The 16,628-nt window shown below is 49.6% G+C and overlaps 1 protein-coding gene across 2 annotated transcripts in view; it reads left to right on the plus strand.

The window, feature by feature from the left end:
- Window positions 1-16,628, plus strand: part of dhodh (dihydroorotate dehydrogenase) — a 52,268-nt gene that overhangs the window by 6,236 nt on the left and 29,404 nt on the right. Inside the window, exon 10 of one of the 2 annotated variants that reach the window (XM_029144996.3) lies at window positions 97-572. The exons of the other annotated variant lie outside the window; for it this stretch is intronic. The gene's annotated coding sequence lies outside the window, so the exon portion shown is untranslated. Of the gene's footprint in view, window positions 1-96; window positions 573-16,628 lie in introns of those variants that run through there. 2 annotated transcript variants of the gene reach the window in all.

Raw genomic sequence — 16,628 nt, forward strand, 5'->3', positions numbered from 1 at the left:
TTCACACATTTTGAGACTGATACTATCTGCCTCATATGTGCATACTTCAGTCACACTGCGCTAAAGACAAGTGTTTTGGTTTCTTTTTTTTTGTAGAGGGCTGTCATGAAAGCTGGTGAAGCCTCTGGCTACAGGAAGTCACAGGTGTGATGAAGACACACAGAGCACACATAGCCATAAAGGACACATCACTCTGAACCGATTACTGCTGATGGCAGAGTGTGTGTCTGTAAAAAACACGGGCAGGGAGAGAAGCATCATAGGGTCTCGTTTTTGAAAATCAGACTGTTTAACATTTGTTAACTTACTGTTTGTTACTTTAATAATGTTACTGTTTGGTTATGAAATGAACTGAAATGAAATTTGTCAAGGGTGTTTTAAGGTGAGTGAAAGGAATGATCTTGCCTGTTTAAAAGTCAGTAAAAGATACAAATAAAAAACACAGAATGAAAAGTAATTTCATTTCAGAGCAAATGAACATAGGCTTGTTGAAGAAGCAGTGTGGATGCTTTCACTGTGAGCAAACACACGTTCTTCTAGTTCTTCTGGTGTTTTTGAGTTTGACCTTAAGAAACACTTGTGGTGGAAATTTTCCATAAAGAAGTAGATGAGAGAGAGTTGTCCTTTTTGTGCGATTTATTGAAATAATAAAGAAAATAAAAGTAATGGGGAAAGCAAATCAAAAAGAAAAGAAAACCAGCTGGGGAGATCAGTGCACACACCACGGAGGTATAATGCAAAGAGCCCACGATCCTCAAGTTGCTTCTGCCTTTTAACCTTTTTCCCTGGACCTGGTGGAATCTCCTTATCACACTGTGGGTGAAGATGTTCATATTACACAGGGAATAAACAAGGCTACAGCCTTGGGTCTGGTGAGGCATCAGACAGAAAGGAGCCAGAGCCCAGGGTTAAAAGGCAGACTCAGGCCATGAACAATCGGTCACCTTGAGAGGGAGATAGATTGTCTGTCTGAGAATGCTCAGTTCTGGGTCTAATCAACAAGTACAGAATGCATGGTCACTATGCAGAGTCAGAAATGAACCCAAAAGCATTAAAGTACAATTTTTCCATTACATTTCCCCCCTTTTGATTACACATTAATCAAACATTAAAACAGTAAAAATTGTCAATCGTGGCATTCATTCTATAGTAATAAAGCATTCTTTAAAAAATGAATTAAATGTATTGCTTATAAAAATGTAAATGGCGTAGGGATAAAAGATTGTGAGCTGTTTTTTGTGGGTAGTTATACTAGAATAACCCTTGTGTATGAGCTTTGGAAAGACAGGGACATAAGCCTACAATCAATCAGATCACGTTCAGTCAAGCAAAAATGGGAAGAGGGTTATATGATGATTTAAACTATTGTGGCGTCAGTCTCCGTGTCACTACCATCATCATCGGAGTCATCTTTGTGGTCCTCGTTGTCAACATCATCCTCTACAGAGTCAGCATCAGAACCAATGAGTGAATCGGTATCTGGATTCCTGAATGTAGTGCATTGTGTCATTTGGTACGAAAGCGCCGCTGATATCGCGCGCATGATGAGACCCCTGATCAGAGGAATAACACAACAACCAAGGCAACATGATCACGGCCATGAAGATGATAAGCGAGACTATTGCCGACATAAAAACTGATTTCCATTTTCCAAAAGTTTGGTCTAGCCAGCGCCAAGGGGACGGATCTACGCCGGAGTTTCTAGCCCATTCGTCTCTAAGACTCTCAAGGCCCTCGATAGCCTTTGTCACAGTGCCATTAGAATCAGTGTTGTTGGGGATAAAAGTACAGCACGCTTCTCCAAACATAACGCAGACACCTCCTTTCTCCGCTAGCAACATGTCCAGGGCCATTCTATTCTGCCAAGTCATCTGAGACGTAGGAGCCAGCTGCCCGGACATGCCTCTCATACCACCTGCAGTTTTGTTGATGAAACGCTGTTGATTGTAATAAAGGTAGTTGATCCAGGGCCGAATTCTTGTTAACCTCTATTATGGGGCCCATAAAGGGTATAGCACTCGTCCACCCCGCCGCATGCTCGTTGCGAGCCTTAAACTCCTCCGGCACTCCTCGTGGTACGCCTATTGCATCTATGTAAAGGTCAGGATCCAAGGAACCTCCTGGAGCCCTGCGTCTGGGTGCGTGAGTGTTTCTGTGGAGCTGAGGGCAAAAGGTGTATTCCCCCTGTGAGGAACACTACCTGAGTACAGGTGCCGGTCCAATTGGTTGGTAAGGTGGCCCTGGGGTGATCCCCACAGAGCCACCACATGTCGGACAAGGGCTTTCCTTTGCTGGACTAAGTCGGTGGAGGATGGGGCAATGTGTGAGACATTATTGATCCTATATGTATATGAGGGTAAAGGGGCAGGCATCGGTGTGAGTTGGAATCGCAAACCGGATCACATGGTCTTCAGGGTTAAGTCCCGTGTGCGTTGGGAGACGTCCCACGTCAGGTGACAATTGGGAAAGTGGGCCTACATCTATTCCTCCGTCGAGGCTGGAGGTGAAGCATTCAAACTGACACGTGGTACACACCGTGTAATACAAGGGAGCCGCGGGCTCCTTTTTCGTTACCTTGATGTTCGGCCACCTTAACTTTCTTATGTGTGAACGGGACTGTACATCTCCATACCCTTGCCCAGATTGTGCAAGGCGCGCATTTTGCAAGGAACGGATCACATCTTGGAATGCTGGGGTCCGCAGTGTATCTACACCCGGTGTCTTTATTGTGCAGTTGTCGCTCGTTGTAACATTCACTGCTGTTAAAGGGAGTGGGCACAGCCATGAGATCGGGTCTGGCGACAGCACATGCTACACATGAATTGTTTGTGAGGGTTTTAGAAGTGTACTTGAGGTACGCTAACCATAAGTTCCCTGTGGGGTTCTGATTTACGTAGTTTTGGGCAAGCTGCCAGGCTTTAGGGTCCTTAATGTCGCGTTTGGATCTATAGTGAACAAATGTGCGAGTTCTCCAGAAGTACGGGAAGGTCACACATGTCACCGCAATGGTTGATATGACAATCATTTTTATCGTGTTTCGTCTGGTGAATGTCATTTTGTGTCAGTGGAAGATAAAAATTTGTGTGAAAGTGTGAATCAAGTGGGAGCATAAAATGCTTTGTTTAAGAATATCGGATGAAAATCACAGAGAGGTATACATGTAAATCAATCACATAATTTAGAGCAAATATTAGAGTAACATATCAAAAACAACAGGGTCACAATCAATGTCTTCTTCTTCCTGTTGAACAGTAGCGTTAGATTGTTTCCAACCTGTTTGTTGACACCATGACAGTTCGTTGGGGTTCTTCAGGTTGTGATCAGCTGATCACAGAGACACCTGGGATTCGTTATCACCTCCAGGTTTCCTTCCAATGTCGTCTGAGTCACTGTCACTCCCGTGATGTGAAGAGTCTACACGTCGTCCAGCGTCGGCAACTCAAGGCTGCTCGTGTGTGTGTTTTCTCAGGAACGTGTGTGTAGATGTATGGTCTGATAGTGTGATTCACCGGCGCAGCTTCAGGCGGCGCTTGGCTCGCACCTTCAGCTGAACGGTCAACGCAGCCTCGCCTCAGTGCGTGTGTGAGCACAGCGAGGGTCGTCCTTCTCAATTCTTTTCGACAGTGGTGGTTTTCTCGTGTGGTGTAGATGGAGATGGAGGGTCGTCTGTCGGATCCGGGACCTTCTTGCAGTGGCTGGAGTGGATCCAAGTCACTCTTTCTGCGATCTTCACAGCCGTGTTGGTCGTCAGAAGGACTTGGAAGGGACCTTGCCACCGCTTTGAGTTCCAGTGCTTCCTGCGAAAGCTCCTTAATGATCACCCAGTCTCCTGGTTGAATGATGTGCAGTGCTTCTGTCGCCTGTTTGGGCAGAGCCGCTTTCACCTTCTGCTGGCGTTAGTTCGATGAAGTCCAGCATTAAATGGTCAAACGCCTGTTCCGGTGGTGGATGAGCTGCCAGTGGTTTGGCAGTCGTCTTACCTGGGTTGTGTTGGGCGCATGTCATACATGCTTCACAGTATTTTTGTGCATTAGATTGAAAATCCCTTAGTGTACCAATGTTTTGTAAGAGCATCTAACATTCCCCCCTTTGATACATGGTCTAGTCCATGTGTCAACTTCGCGAAATGAGGGAAAAAGTGTTTAGGTAGGCAAGGTTTGCCGTCGGGCCCATACCAAACGCCATGGCTACTGGTGGCGCCATTCGTCAGCCAGAGCTTGCGTTCCTGTGGGGTAGAGAACGTCTGAAGATCCGGGAGAGCAGAGGGAGGAGAGGGAGGTCGGGTAGAGGTGGAGGATAAGAGGCAGGGAGCAAAGGGAAGGGGAAGTCGGGCAGCTGCCTTCGCAGCAGCATCAGCGCGTGCGTTTCCAGCAGAGATGGATCAGTGCCCCCAGTGTGTGCAGGGCACTTACATACAGCAATTGCAGCTGGTAACAGAATTGCGTCGAGCAGATCAGCAACCTTATCATGATGCAAGATAGGTTTGCCATCAGATTTCAAAAACTTTCTGTGTTTCCACAGAGCACCAAAGTCATGTGTGACGCCAAAAGCGTATCTGGAGTCTGTATAGATAGTAACAGACTTCCCTTCAGCCAATTTACAGGCTTCGGTCAGTGCAATCAACTCCGCAGCCTGAGCAGAGTAATGTCCTGGCAAAGGGCCAGACTGTAAAACAGTATGAGAGGTGCAGACTGCATATCCAACCTGACAGTGGCCCGAAGCAGGGTCTCTAGAGGCGGAGCCATCAACAAAGAGAACGAGGTCACAGTTAGGAATTGGCACCTCCGACAGATCTGGGCGCGGAGTGCAGACCTGGTTCAAGACCGAAACACAGTTGTGAGGCTCGCCATCGTCAGGGCCTGGAAACAAAGTGGCTGGGTTAAGCACATTGCACCTTTTGACAGTGATGTTTGGCATTTCCAGTAGGATGGTGTTGTATCTAAGCCATCGGGCTGTAGAAAGATGCGATGTTTTTTGTTCCAAAAGGATCAAAGACACGGCATGAGGAACCAGCAGGGTGACATCAGAATAGCCAACAATGTCACGTGATGCCAGCACGGCTTTCTCTGCCGCAGCCACTGCTCGGAGGCATCGTGGGAGCCCCGCAGCGACTGGGTCAAGCTTAGCAGAGAAATAGGCTACAGGGCGTGGACGCCCTCCGTGATCCTGTAGAAGGACAGAGGTCATACAACCTGATTTCTCATCCACTGTTTGGGTGAAAGGTCGCGTAGGGTCAGGCAGACCCAAAGTAGGAGCCGACTGAAGAGCTAGTTTGTGTCACGAATCGCACAGATGAGGACCCACATGCACAGCGACGAGACGTGAGGCAAGGAGATGCGATGAAGGGTTATTTAATTCCAAAAAAAAAACTCAGGTCACAACGGTAGATAATCCAGAACGACGTGGCAGGCAGGGATGAGACAGGCTCAGAGTGAACGAACAACACAGGATACACGGTATACAGCGGGACTAGGTCAGCGAACGAAACTACGGTAGGACACACAAAACACGGCCGGACAGGATCAACGAGCTGGGAACAACGGTCACACACAAACAACGATCTGGCGGGGAACTGAGGACACAGGTGGTGGTTAAATACAACGTGACTGGATGACTGATACTAAACAGGTGTGTGTAATGAAAACCGGTACTGACAGGGAAACAGCTGTGACAACGGGTAAACAGGAAGTAAAGCGGGAACAGAAACAGAAACCGGGAGTGCTACCAAAATAAAACCGAAAATGGAACCAGGAACCAAAATAAACAAGGCAACAACAAGAAACAAACCCAGATCGTGACAGTACCCCCCTCCCAAGGGCGGATTCCAGACGACCAAAGAAAAAAAACCGAGCAGGGCGGGCGGAGGAGGACCGGCGGAGGGCAAGAACCAAAAACAACCCGCACGGAACACTGACAGGGCGGGCGGAGGGCGGACTGGGGGAGGGCAAAAACGGGAACCCCCATCAAAGCAAAAACGCACGCCCGTACACGACAGACCAGAGGACCCACCCGAAAAACAAAACCAGAACGAGTCCCATAATCAAGAAAAACCAACATGAAAGTTCACAAGACAAAAACAAAGTCCACGACCAGGTAAAACACAGAGTCCAGGGAGTCCCTCACGGAGGGTGGGGACGCGGCGAGATCCTGCTCAACCGCCACTGAGGCAGGGGGGCACCCCCAGTGCCCTTGGGCTGGGCCAGCGTCCACGGGGACCCCCCCGAACGGCGATGTCCTCCAGGCGGACGCTGATCCTGGAGACCGAGGGGTCGAGGCGGACGTCGCCGCAGGAGGCAGCGCCATCCAAACGGCCGGAAGCGCCGAGGGCGAGGCCACCAGTCCGGCAGCCGAGACCGAGACGAGACAGGAACCAGAGACGAAGACAGACGTGGAGACGTCCTCCTTGGACCTCTGCGACGAGACGCAGGTACAGATGCGGCCGGAGCCGGGCCGCCAGGAACCGATGCAGGTGCGGCCGGAGCCGAGCCGCCAGGAACCGATGCAGGTGCGGCCGGAGCCGAGCCGCCAGGAACCGACGCAGGTGCGGCCGGAGCCGAGCCGCCAGGAACCGACGCAGGTGCGGCCGAAGCCGAGCCGCCAGGAACCGACGCAGGTGCGGCCGAAGCCGAGCCCCCAGGAACCGATGCAGGTGCGGCCGGAGCCGAGCCGCCAGGAACCGATGCAGGTGCGGCCGAAGCCGAGCCGCCAGGAACCGATGCAGGTGCAGCGGGAGCTGCGACGGGCGCGACCCCCTCCTGGAGGTCCGCCGGGACTGCGACGGGCGCGACCCCCTCCTGGGGGTCCGCCGGGACTGCGACGGGCGCGACCCCCTCCTGGGGGTCCGCCGGGACTGCGACGGGCGACCCCCTCCTGGAGGTCCGCCGGGGCTGCGACGGGCGCGACCCCCTCCTGGGGGTCCGCCGGGACTGCGACGGGCGCGACCCCCTCCTGGGGGTCCGCCGGGACTGCGACGGGCGCGACCCCCTCCTGGGGGTCCGCCGGGACAGCGGCGGGCGCGACCCCCCCTCCTGGGGTCCGCCGGACTGCCGGCTCGACCACCCTCCTGGGGGTCCGCCGGGACTGCGGCGGGCTCGACCCCCTCCTGGGGGTCCGCCGGGACTGCCGCGCGACCCCCTCCTGGGGGTGCGCGGGGTCTGCAGCTGGCGCGACCTCCTCCTGGAGGTGCGCGGGGTTTGCAGCTGGCGCGACCTCCTCCTGGAGGTGCGCGGGGTCTGCAGCTGGCGCGACCTCCTCCTGGAGGTGCGCGGGGTCTGCAGCTGGCGCGACCTCCTCCTGGAGGTGCGCCGGGACTGCCACCCCAAGACTGACAGGGACAGGAACGGCATCTACTTGGCCGACAGGGACAGGAACGGCATCTACTTGGCCGACAGGGACAGGAACGGCATCTACTTGGCCGACAGGGACAGGAACGGCATCTACTTGGCCGACAGGGACAGGAACGGCATCTACTTGGCCGACAGGGACAGGAACCGGGACTAGAACGGCCGCAACATGGCCGACAGGAACGGCCGCAACATGGCCGACAGGGACAGGAACGGCGTCTACTTGGCCGACAGGGACAGGAACAGGAACTAGAACGGCCTCAACATGGCCGACAGGAACGGCCGCGACATGGCCGACAGGAACTGGAACGGCATCTACTCTGGAGCTGGCATGGCTACTTGCCGCTGCCAAGCTCGACGGAGCAGACGTCGGGCCTGATCGGGAGTGCATAGCACCTGTACGACAGGTGGTGCCCCCTGGTTGGGACACGACCTGCGCGTGACTGGACTGAACTGGAACCTGGACAGGAACGTGACTGGACTGAACTGGAACCTGGACAGGAACGTGACTGGACTGTACTGGAACCTGGACAGGAACAGGACTCGACTGTACTGGGGCCGGAACAGGACTCGACTGTACTGGGGCCGGAACAGGACTCGACTGAACTGGGGCCGGAACAGGACTCGACTGAACTGGGGCCGGAACAGGACTCGACTGAACTGGGGCCGGAACAGGACTCGACTGAACTGGGGCCGGAACAGGACTCGACTGAACTGGGGCCGGAACAGGACTCGACTGAACTGGGGCCGGAACAGGACTCGACTGAACTGGGGCCGGAACAGGACTCGACTGAACTGGGGCCGGAACAGGGCTCGACTGAACTGGAGCCGGAACTGGGCTCGACTGAACTGGGCTCGACTGAACTGGGCTCGACTGAACTGGGCTCGACTGGGCTGGACTGGAACCTGAACTGAGCTCGACTGGGCTGGACTGGAACCTGAACTGGGCTGAGACCTGGACTGGGCTCGACTGGGCTGAGACCGGGACTGGGCTCGACTGGGCTGAGACCGGGACTGGGCTCGACTGGGCTGAGACCGGGACTGGGCTCGACTGAACTGGAACTGGGCTCGGCTGAACTGGAACTGGGCTCGGCTGAACTGGAGACGGGACTGGGCTCGGCTGGACTGGAGACTGAACTGGGCTCGGCTGGACTGGAGACTGAACAGAGCACGACTGGACTGGAGACTGAACAGAGCACGACTGGACTGGGACTGAACAGAGCAGGACTGGGTTGGAGGCTGAGCTGGAGACGCGAACCGCCGAAGCGGCGACCAGAGCGGAGGCGGAGCCGCGGCCAGCTGGTGCGCGCCGTGCGCGTGTCAGGCTTCTCCGCATTAGCCGGAGTCTATCGAAAAACGCCTGCACTCCGGGGTACTCACGCCACCAGTATTCATCCTCCAGGATCTCGATGGCTAGATTGACTGTCCGGAGCTGGGCCGTAAGGCTGGGCGCTTCCGCGTATTCCCTGGCCAACCTCTCGAGATCCCCGCGGAAGTCCGCCGGTAAGCCCGGTGGAATAAACTCCATCGCTCCGGTACGGGGTTAGACGCGGAGCCGACGAACAGAGGGAAAAACCGGGGAAAAAACAAGGGACAAAAACTCGTACAGACCTGGTTGGCGCTGGCTGGGTCCAAGTTTGGCCAGATCGTTCTGTCACGAATCGCACAGATGAGGACCCACATGCACAGCGACGAGACGTGAGGCAAGGAGATGCGATGAAGGGTTATTTAATTCCAAAAAAAAAACTCAGGTCACAACGGTAGATAATCCAGAACGACGTGGCAGGCAGGGATGAGACAGGCTCAGAGTGAACGAACAACACAGGATACACGGTATACAGCGGGACTAGGTCAGCGAACGAAACTACGGTAGGACACACAAAACACGGCCGGACAGGATCAACGAGCTGGGAACAACGGTCACACACAAACAACGATCTGGCGGGGAACTGAGGACACAGGTGGTGGTTAAATACAACGTGACTGGATGACTGATACTAAACAGGTGTGTGTAATGAAAACCGGTACTGACAGGGAAACAGCTGTGACAACGGGTAAACAGGAAGTAAAGCGGGAACAGAAACAGAAACCGGGAGTGCTACCAAAATAAAACCGAAAATGGAACCAGGAACCAAAATAAAACAAGGCAACAACAAGAAACAAAACCCAGATCGTGACAGTTTGAGGTCGGTGAACGCCTGTTCAGCCTCAGATGTCCACGTGAGGCGGGTGGTGGATGCAGAAGACGTCTGCATCAGAGCTCTAAGCGGAGCCTCCAAGACGGCGCAGTTAGGAATGAAATTCCTGCAATAAGAGCACATGCCTAAAAAGGACATAAGCTGTTTGTATGTGCACGGTTTAGGCAGGTTCTGAATAGCTTCAGCTCTTTTAGGTGAAATGGATTTCCCTTCAGCGGTGATGATGTGACCTAAGAAGGTAACTTCAGTCTGAACAAACTGTAATTTAGACAGACTTGCTTTGTGTCCAGCACCATGCAGGTGTTTCAGCAGCTTGATCGTATCTGCTTTGCAAGTTTCCTGATCCTCAGTGCAGATCATCAAGTCGTCAACGTACTGCAGCAGGGCGGTGCCTGGGGACAAGACAAGATCATCCAGGCTTTCTTTCAGTGCCATATTGTAGATGGTAGGGCTTTCTGAATACCCCTGGCACAGTCTGGTAAAGGTGTATGATTTTCCGTTGAATTCAAAAGCAAACCAGAATTGACTGTCTTTGTGGATGGGCACGCTGAAAAAAGCATTGGCCAAATCAATTACTGAAAAAATTTAGCCTTGGGCGGAACCTGAGAAAGAATGGTGTAGGGGTTCGGTACCGTAGGCGCGCGTGGTTGGACCGCCGCATTTACTGCTTGCAGATCCTGGACAAACCTCCATTCTGTTGGCTGTCCTTTGTCTCTGATTTTCTTAACTGGGAAGAGTGGAGTCCTCACTGGAGAGTTGTCACATGGGACAACGACTCCTGCTTTCAAAAGAGAGTTAACACCGGTGTTATTCCTTCAATTGCTTCTCTCTTTAAAGGGTATTGCTGTTTGCATGGTCTGTAGTCAGATTTTGGTGTGATGACCACTGGGTCACACCCTTTGATCAAACCTACATCATATTTGTGTGTGGCCCACAGGGAAGCCGGAACTTCCTGTAAGGCTGGATACTGCGTCAGAGCGTCCTCTGACAAAAACACGTGGTGTGGAGTGTGTGTGGAATGTTGAGGTACCAAGTGCACTGTACGCTGCGCATGAAAGATAGACTGAAAAAGTTTTTTGTAAGCATGCAAAGTAGGTGAATACATCACATTCGGGTCGGAAGTCGTTTGCCAGTCTCCTTCCCGTTGACATCTGTCCACGAAAGGACCCAAGTCCTGCCATCTGTCTCCGTCATGTTTTGACAGAAGGACATGTGGATCTGTAGAATAAGCATCAACAAATCTCTCTTGTTTGTTAGTGAGAGAAATCGCAAGCGCAGACCTATGTTCATCCCAAAAAAGAGAGGTTGAGGTCAGTTTGTCCGCATGTGTGCGTAACCATGATTTTTCAAACTCCTCATCAGGACCAGTGGACACATGTGCTGTACAAGACAGGTCAGATGTGTCTCTAAAGGTCGTATTCTGTGAGGAAACAAGCTGTCGAGCAGCCTGTATGAGGGCCTCAGTTACAGCCCCTCCCTTCAGCAGCCACTGATAAGAGTAGAGCAGCGGCTCTGAGCTGAAATTAACACAAACGAAGGAATAATTATTCACATTGTCCGTGGTTGTGACCTGCACTCCCTCCGGAGTGGAAATCAGTGAAATACCTAAACTACACATGAGATCTCTTCCTAATAGATTAACTGGGCATAAGTTTGAAAGCAAAAATGAATGTTTGAGTGTCTTGCCGTCTGATGTCGTGCAAGACAGAGGCACAGTAAGTTTTTCTTTTATTGTCTGGTACGTACAGTAATTATTATTTGTTCTCTCTAATAGTCGTCTTCCCTTTAATAGTCATTGATAGTCTGTTTCAGTCAGTTTCAGTCTTCCTATGGTTTTGTTTTTGTTTTCCTATAGTCTGGTTTTGTTTTTTTTTTCCTACAGTCTGTTTTGTTTTTCTATAGTCTGTTTTGTTTTTCTATAGTCTGGCCAGACAAATCTATATTGTGCACAAATATTTTTAGAAACATGGAGGATTTTATTACTGAAGTTGTTGTAAATTGAAATAGTTTAAACCCATCAGACTGTAAAGTCATGCAGCAGTTGTCATTTAGCTGTTTGTCATCATCTTAAAATCACTCTGTGGGATTTTTTTTGAGCAGAAAGCGATTCTTCATTGCGAGCAGATAAGCATGAACATGAATTTGAGCGTGTATCAGCTGTAAGCGTGTTTCTTCATTGCGTGTATGAATGTGTGTGTGTGTTTGCGGTACCGTCTTTTACGTCACGTGAAAAGGAACCATCACCTTCCTCCTTCCCCAACCATCAGTCTGATGTGAGCGCCAGCGGGTGAAGCCTTTCAATGGGACAGTTGTTCCTCGATGAAGACCTTTCCTGGATCCTCAGATGCAGCTCTTTTGGGCCGATCACGTCTGAAGCCTCTCCTGTTGTTTCAACCAGTGTCTGTGTCAGAGCACGTCTTCTCTGCTGTTGCTCTGTCCTTGTTTTCCTTTGCTGATTGTCATAAGCAGGTGTCTGTCAGACACACGCTTGTAAGACAGTTTCACAGCCTCTGAAGCTTCAGACAGTCTTTTCATGCTGGTGCAGGGCTTGTAGTAGCTGGTTCATCTGATGAGCCCAGAACGTGATGGCTGCAGACGTTGTGGGGTCAGTGAGGCGTCCATGCTGTGGTCTGTGGCCTCCAGCTGCTGTGGTGTCAGAGCTTCCACCCTGTTCTGGTTGTTGGTTGGCGCTTCTTCTCCTTTGGTTCTTCTGCTGATGGTGGGAAAGGAGTCCAGATCCGGATTTACCCTCATCGCGCTCGGTTCTGCATTAGAATAGAGAGCAGAAAGAATGGGAGCATTTGCTCTTGACATGATGTGTGTGTGTGGTGTGTGTGTGTGCAAACAATTCTTCCCCAGAGTTGTTATGTCCTTTGTTTCTGTTACTCTCATCACTCTTTTGTTTCTTTTAGGGCTTTAGTTTTGATAGTTTTGCTTTTTCAAATCTCATCTTTTGTATCTAACTTTTCTTTTAAGGTGCGTATGTCTTTCACACTGAGTGATCCACCTTCTTGAAACCCATAATGTTTTGTCCAGTCGTGAAGACATGACACGCACTCATCACCATATTTACGTCTCATTAATTTTGTAATGCTGCAGTCTGGTGGTGGTGGAGACTTAGATCGCCCCGAACCCATCTTTCAGAGTCCCGGCGGTTTCCTGCCTTAGACTTTTTTGTGTTCCGGCCGGAACCTTTTTTCGAAATTTCTCTTCCACGGACGTCTCCGTAGAAAGGGAACCGCTCAGATCAGCGACAGGGTTCTCGGAAGTGGTCCCTCACCGTCAGGCCCCTCTAAGACCCGGGTCCCTCGTATCTCAAAAACACTTCCCCCTGCAAACGCGCTCCATATTTCAGAAGCCGTCTTTTATTTCTTGTCCACTCCCTTTGGACTGCGCTCAGATCTGCACACTGGTCTGTATCCTCAGTACAGACAAAACAAGCTCGGTCCCACGAGCCAACCCTTAGCAACCACCGTCTCGGCCACCAGGGCAGACTTTGACCTAATTAATTTTACCCGAATATTAAATTTAAAATTAAAAAAATATATAATATTTTTGGATGTTTTCAGCCAAATAGTTGTTTTAGAAATATTATTATCTCTAGTCCTAGTTATATTTTTCTTTTGTCGTTGTTTGTTTTAGTCTAGTTGGGGATGTTTTAGAATTAATTGTTATTTGCCTTACTTTCCCTAAACCAAATGATCAGAGCCAAGTAAACCCCGAATAACTGAAACCAATTTCAAACCCGTTTCTTTTTTTTTTTTTTTTTTTTTTTTTTCAACAAGTCGCAACAAAACGGAATCTCTCTCACTGGGCCGAGTAGAGGTTGGATTTTGTGTTCGTTGGATTTTGAGTTCGTTGGATCTCGTCAGAGGCGATCCAGACGGGTGAGCAGTCCTCCCACTCAGAACAGCTGTAGAGGTTTGGAGGCTGAGCGACCCTAGTCCTCAGGACCGCCGTCCCTGATCACACCGTCCAGACGACCTGCAGCGGGATCCTGTTCGTAGACGCCAATTTCTGTGGTGGAAATTTTCCATAAAGAAGTAGATGAGAGAGAGTTGTCCTTTTTGTGCGATTTATTGAAATAATAAAGAAAATAAAAGTAATGGGGAAAGCAAATCAAAAAGAAAAGAAAACCAGCTGGGGAGATCAGTGCACACACCACGGAGGTATAATGCAAAGAGCCCACGATCCTCAAGTTGCTTCTGCCTTTTAACCTTTTTCCCTGGACCTGGTGGAATCTCCTTATCACACTGTGGGTGAAGATGTTCATATTACACAGGGAATAAACAAGGCTACAGCCTTGGGTCTGGTGAGGCATCAGACAGAAAGGAGCCAGAGCCCAGGGTTAAAAGGCAGACTCAGGCCATGAACAATCGGTCACCTTGAGAGGGAGATAGATTGTCTGTCTGAGAATGCTCAGTTCTGGGTCTAATCAACAAGTACAGAATGCATGGTCACTATGCAGAGTCAGAAATGAACCCAAAAGCATTAAAGTACAATTTTTCCATTACAACACTGCAGATCTACTCCATTACAACATAAAAGAATTTGTTATTTGTATTTGGCACACAGTGCTGCAGATTACAGTTTACATCAAATGCGGTAATTTGTTAAAAATGTGTATGTACAGCTTATTCACTGGGTGGTAATCTAAACAAAAAGCTTCACAGTATTTAAGCAAAAGTGCTTCAAATGCGCCTTGAGTTTCACTGCTCGTTGCTTTAGGGTTGTCCTACAGTGGTTTGAGGTTTTATGTAACTTGCAAATGACAATCATGAGGTCAGGGGAAATGCCTGAAGGCACAGATCTGGTGAAGGTTACAAAAAATGCTGCTGCACTTAAGGTTCCTAAGAGCACAATAATAATCCTTAAATGGAAGATGTTTGGGACGACCAGAACCCTTCCTAAAGCTAGCCGTCCAGCCAAACTGAGCTATCGTGGGGGAGAAGTCTTGGTGAGCGGGGTAAAGAAGAACCCAGAGATCTCTGGGGCTGAGCTCCAGAGATGCAGTCAGGAGATGGGAAAAATTGTAGGAAGTCAACCAGTAATACCGCCCTCCACCAGTCAGGGCTTTATGGCAGAGTGGCCTGACGGTAGCCTCTCCTCAGTGCAAGACACATGAAAGCCCTCATGGATTTAACTGAAACACACCCAGACTCCAAGATGGTGAGAAATTAGAGTCTCTCATCTGATGAGACCAGGACAGAAGGTTTTGGCCTTAATTCTAAGCGGTGTTTGTGGCGAAAACCAGGCACTGCTCATCACCTGCCCTGTGTGTGTGTGTGTGTGTGTGTGTGTGTGTGTGTGTGTGTGTGTGTGTGTGTGTGTGTGTGTGTGTGTGTGTGTGTGTGTGTGTAAATTAACTTAATGATTTTAGTAAATGGCTGCAATATAACAAGGATTGAAAAATTTAAGGTGGGTTAGAATACTTTCCGTACCCACTGTATATATTAACTATTTATCTGACAAACTGACACATTTCTAAAGCCTTGAATGCATTTAATGGGAATTTAAAAGAGCAGAATCTTTTGGGTTGTGTAACACCGACTTGATCAAACATAGTAAACCCTGTGATGAATATTACAGAGCCACCTCTCTGTTTGAGGACAGGCTATAGTGACAGGACCACTCAACTTGAGTGCAATAGTGAGTTATGGAGGAGACTGGACTGTGTAGGTGTGTGTATTTATAGGCGGCAACGTCAGCAGAGCCCCGACCCGCCGTCTCTGTTGAGGCTTGGTCTGCAGGGCAGAAGGAATCACTGGGGGTGCGGTGTGATTATGGGTGAATAAACTAGCTGACACATCTGTGAGGTGTGGGACCGGCAGCAGTTGAGGTGGTGCTTCAGAGCTTTCAGAGGAGCCTCTGCTCTTTTCTAGGAAATAGAAAGATCCTGTGAGGGCAGCGATAGACGGCCGGCATTCAATTCAACCATAAACGGGACATGTGCCAGGAATGCATGCATCTGCTACAGCAGTAAAGTGGGTGTAACATGTAACAGTTAAAAACGCCATTAAATGGAAAAATGTTTACCTGTATAGAACTTTGGAAAAAATATTGAAGTCATACAAGGTGGCACGGGCTAAATATCCCTTTACTGGATATTAGACGGCTTTAAAATAAAAATATTGATTTGAGACAGTTAGAAGCGTGTTGAATTCCATGAATTACAGAAGTGGTCTCATTAAAACAGTTTTTTTCTTTGATTTTGTTGCCTTTGAGAGTCCGGGCTTTTCATGGACACTGAAGTCGATCTAGAATTGCCTTGTGTGTATCTTTTTTTAGGTTATTGTTGTGCTCAGACATAATTTGTCCCCTCTGTTTTAGGTTGTTTTACTGTAGAGCAGGTTTTTCTCTCATTATTTTCATCGTGGTTTTTATGAAGGCCTATTCTCTATCTCTTACAACTGTAACCGGCCTGCTCACTCAGGTGTGGCTCTCACTAGGCCTGCATTTTGCAGGTACAACAACGAGGCGAAAGAATTCCCAGTCGTCCGGTATCATTTTGCAGATTACTTTGACAATGCAAACTTTGGGCACGGCCGTGCTCCCAAACCCTGCCCTCGCTGTCGCCCCTCTCAGCCATCTCTGCCTTTGCCCTTTCTTTAGTCGAGCCAAAAACAGACCCCAGCCACAGGTGGTCCCTGCTCTTTATTGGTTCTGACACACATCTCTTGCCTTAAGAGCTTAGAGAGACAATTAAAAATTTATTAGGACGATGAAACGGCACAGGATGAAAAAGAAACGGGACAGACAACAATACATAACCTTGTTGTGGCTCCAAAGTGCCCTGACCTATAGTCTACAATGCTGACGGCGCTATTGCATATTTGTGTGTCTGTGTTACTGCTTTGTGGCTGAGCTAGAAACAGATGGATACAAAATCTGTCTAAAAAAAACAGGCCTGACCAACTGCTGTCCAGAAAATCATACGACAGAGGGACATTTGTTTGTTCACCTCATCGTCATTGCTGCATGACTTGAATTTCATGTCACTAACATATAGAAAATAAAAAAGTTTCACCTATTAGTTCCCATGTACCAAAACCCTTCAAGACCAAAGTTGAGCAAGATGACCTGAGCT

Source organism: Betta splendens, chromosome 3, assembly GCF_900634795.4.
Source record: "Betta splendens chromosome 3, fBetSpl5.4, whole genome shotgun sequence".
Lineage (NCBI taxonomy): Eukaryota > Metazoa > Chordata > Actinopteri > Anabantiformes > Osphronemidae > Betta > Betta splendens.